Genomic DNA, 4194 nt, shown 5'->3' on the forward strand with positions numbered 1-4194 from the left:
ATATGATATATAAAAATAGATATATGGATATATAGTTAGGATGCTTAAACAGTTTTTTTACAGAGAATAAACTCTAAAATGCAGTATTTACATTTGGAAAGTCTAAGATATTGGTATTCATCTTTTAAAAACAGTTTGAATTCCCTATCTCTGAAGACTTCTAAATGGGGTATGAGTTAAAAGTAGTCAAGCTTAAGTGAGTACATTGATGTGCTACTACAGAGAACTCCAAAGACAGTCCACTAAAGATCTAATATGCAAAAAGCTCAGCCTGGTGCTTTGGATTCATTTCTGTCTATTTCTAGTCAGACCCCAACAGCCAAAATGGTGAAGCATATTGAGAACAAGTATGCTTTTCAGGAGGCCTTGGACAATCCAGGAGATAAACCTATAGTAGTTGATTTCTCAGCCATGTGTTGCAAGCTTTACAAAATAATTGAGACTTTCATTCCCTCTCTGCAAAGTATTCCAAGATGGTGCTGCCTGAAGTAGACATGGAGGACTGTCAGGAAGTTGCTTCAGAGTGTGAAGTTAAATGCATGCCAACCTTTGAGTTTTTTTTTAAAGGACAAAAGGTGTGTAAATTTTCTAATAAGAAAAAGCTTGAAGTCACTACTAATAAATTAACCTAGTCATGTTTTCTATTTCTTTTTTGTTTATACAGGGTCTCACTCTCACCCAGGCTGAAGTACACTGGTGCAACCATGGCTCACTGCAGCCTCCACCTCCTGGGTTCAGGTGATACTCCCACCTCAGCCTCCCAGGTAACTGGAACTACAGGCATGTGCCACCACACCTGGCTAGTTTTTTGTATTTTTTGGAGCAATGGGGTTTCTCCATGTTGCCCAGACTAGTCTCAAACTCCTGGGCTCAAGCAACCTGCCTGCCTTGGCCTCCTAAAGTGCTGGAATTATTTTGTCATAATACTTTGTGGTGTGAGCCACTGCACCCAACCCTAATCATGTTTTCTGAAAACATAACCAGCCATTTGCTGCTTAAAATTTGTAATGTTTTATTTACAGGAAGTATGAACTATGGAGATCCAGCTGCCTTCTGATTATGAATGAGAATAAAATATTAACTCTACTTCTAAGAAAATAATGTGCAATTATGTGAAAGCATTCATATAAACCAAGGGAGAAAAGTGAAAAGTAATTTTCTGTGTTGTCCCATATGTGAGTGAGGTTTCTTAGACTCATCATTTATCATCATTGCATTGCAGTTTTTATTATCACAGCTATCCTTAACCAGCCCAAATATAAATTTCTGCTTCTCCTTCTAGTTGTCATTAAACATTTCGATGAAGTCTTTCTAGTCTCTCCTGAAAATGTATGGGTCCTTCTTTTCCCATAGCACTTTGAACACACCTCCATTGTCACAGTTAAATAACTGCAGTTCAGTGCTTGTTTGCATGACCATTTCCGAAGTAGGTTTTAATTTCCCAGAGAAAAATATTATATTATCTTGCCAAAGTAACTTCTACTTTGGGGAGTTCAATATATACTTGTCAAATGAATGAATAATTGAAACTTTGTGCCAAAGAGTAATTTCTTCAATAAATTATATAATAGAGGTAGGAGTTAAGACACAAGACAGTTTTTCTGACCCATTTTCCATTCCCACACTCTTTCTATTACAATAGAAAAGGCGTATCACTGTCTCCTTAATACAAAAAAGGAAGTATTTCCTGCTCCTTTAAAGGCCAGTCTCTCCACTTCTACTCTATTCTCAGTTTCTCATAGAGTTTGCATTATCTCTCTGTACATTATCAATTATTCTCTTAAGCTTAATTATTCCCATCTTTAAATAATGACTGTCACAGTTTTCATAAGTAATGTAGGTAAACTATTTTAAAAATTAATTATTAGGTAAATATAATGGAATAAATGCTTATAAGTAAACATGTCAAATAATTTAGAATCTAAAGTTATAGTAAATTAAGTAATAGATATTAATTAAATATCTGGGCTATTTCCCATCTAAAAAATTATAAGAAAATATTTTTCTCAAAAAAAGTGTTCTTAAAGGAAAATGATTTTTGTCTTATTCAAAGTTATGTAAATGTTATTTATAAAACAGGGCAAAAGGTACCAGTAAATAAGAGACATATAAATAAACTTATAAAGAGCTACTTTGGGTAAGAAAAACTGAAGGAGGAATAATTTCATATGAAAAAAAAAAAAATCCTGTATGGTAAACTTTTGTCCTAAAATAAAATGACTAGGATGTTTAGGATAAAATGAAAAACCCAAGCATGTCATAAATGGATTGTGTAAGTCAATAAAATTTATAAAAAGAGGCTTCATGAAAAAAAAACTTTATGTGATCAAGCTGGCTATAATTAAAAGAAAATTATTGATAATGGTCTTTCTAGAGATTGGGCTTTGATATTTAAAATACACTAATACACTAAATAATTGGTTAGAAGTACAAAATTTTCTTAAGGTATTATCTCTTAATAAAATTACAAGAGGGCTGGATGTGGTGGCTCACACCTGTAATCCCAGCACTGTGGGAGGCCAAGATGGGAGATCACTTGAGTCCAGGGGTTCAAGACCAGACTGGGCAACATAGTGAAACCCAATCTCTACAAAAAACAAAAAGAAAAAATTATCCAGTATGGTGGCATGCACCTGCAGTCCCAGCTACTCTGAAGGCTGAGGTGGGAGGATCTCTAGAGCCCAGGAGATCAAGGCTGCAGTGAGCCATGATCACACCACTGCACTACAGCCTGGGCAACAGAGTGAGACCCTATGTCAAACAACAAAACAAAAAATAATTACAAGAAATTTTAATTTATTTTTAACCCAGAAGTTCAACTTTTATTGCATCTTGCTGTTTTGAGCTCTCTTTCCTTTTTGAGAAGGGCTGAGATAATAACTCTCTCTTTCAACTTTTTAATCAGCTCCTATAACGTTTTCCTCAGGTTCTAACTATTGTTGTAGCCTGATGCTAAAAATGTTTTATCCTAAAGGTCTAAAGCAAATGTTTTCTTCCAATATAACATCCTGTGCATTGGCTTTAAATTGTTCTATTAAACTAAAAATTTTCACTTATGACCTGGAATACATTCTTCCTATGTCTAAGTAATTCAAACACCATTTTCATTAGTTTTCGATTTGTAGGTTATCTAAGCGGACTTCCCATAGGGGAAAGGAATCACACTGCAGAAGGTTTTTCTTTTTTTGTTGGGGGGGGGGTTCTTTGTTTTTGTTTTTTCACCTTTTGGTACCTGGACTAACAAACAGATTTTACATTTTATCAAAATTATTACTATTTAATTATTATTAAGTTTTGATTTGCTTAGGAAAACTGAGGTTTTTAAAAACTTTTTAAAATTAAGTTTATTACATCCATGTAACTTTCTGTATTCCTTTTATTTTTTACCTTAATTTAAAAATACTTTATTACTAAAAAATGCTAGCAATTATCTGAGCCTTCAGTGAGTCATAGTCTTTTTGCCAATGGAGTTTCTTGCCTGGATGTTGATGACTGCTGACTAATAAAATTTGTGATTGCTGAAGTTTGGGGTGGCTGTGGTAATTTCTTTTTCTTTTAACTTTTGTTTTAGGTTCAGAGGTACATGTGCAAGTTTGGTATAAATTTGTGTCACAGAGTTTTGTTGTACAGTTTATTTCATCACCCGGGTACTAAGCCTTGCACCCAATAGTTATTTTTTATAATCCTCTCCCTCCTCCCATCCTCCCACCCTTCACCCTCAAGTAGGTCCCAGTGTCTGTTATTCCCTTTCCCTTCTTTGTATCACTGAGTTCTCATCATTTAGCTGCCACTTACAAGGGAGAACATGCAGTATTTCTGTAATTCTTTTAAAGTCCTTATGCTGTTAAGTTACAGGGCTTTGATTCTTGGGTCTAAAAAGCACATCAAGTCCTGCTAAATCTTAAACAAGGGCAGTAGTTAAAGCATCATCTTCAGACTTGGGGAAAGATGATAATCAAAACAAACTGTGTTCATAAGACACAGGGCCAAGAATTAAAAGTATTTCACCCCTCTAGGCCTAGAGACTATTGTGGAAGAGGTGGGCAAGTGAAATTGTAAGGACCAATTTTGAGAGATAAAATTAATTCAGTTTCTTTATAAATTAAATGTTAATGTTAAAGGCAAACTGATGCAAGACCAGCATCAGGGCCTCTGTGTCAGATTAACAAGGTTTTCTTGGAGCATTAACCTGCC

At 34.7% G+C, this 4194-nt stretch overlaps 1 pseudogene; it reads left to right on the plus strand.

Annotated features, from left to right (window-relative positions):
* The first annotated feature begins 324 nt into the window (after positions 1 to 324).
* Positions 325 to 632, plus strand: LOC100430508 (thioredoxin pseudogene; annotated as a pseudogene).
* Positions 633 to 4194: the final 3562 nt, after the last annotated feature.

The sequence above is a fragment of the Macaca mulatta genome, chromosome 1 (assembly GCF_049350105.2).
Source record: "Macaca mulatta isolate MMU2019108-1 chromosome 1, T2T-MMU8v2.0, whole genome shotgun sequence".
Lineage (NCBI taxonomy): Eukaryota > Metazoa > Chordata > Mammalia > Primates > Cercopithecidae > Macaca > Macaca mulatta.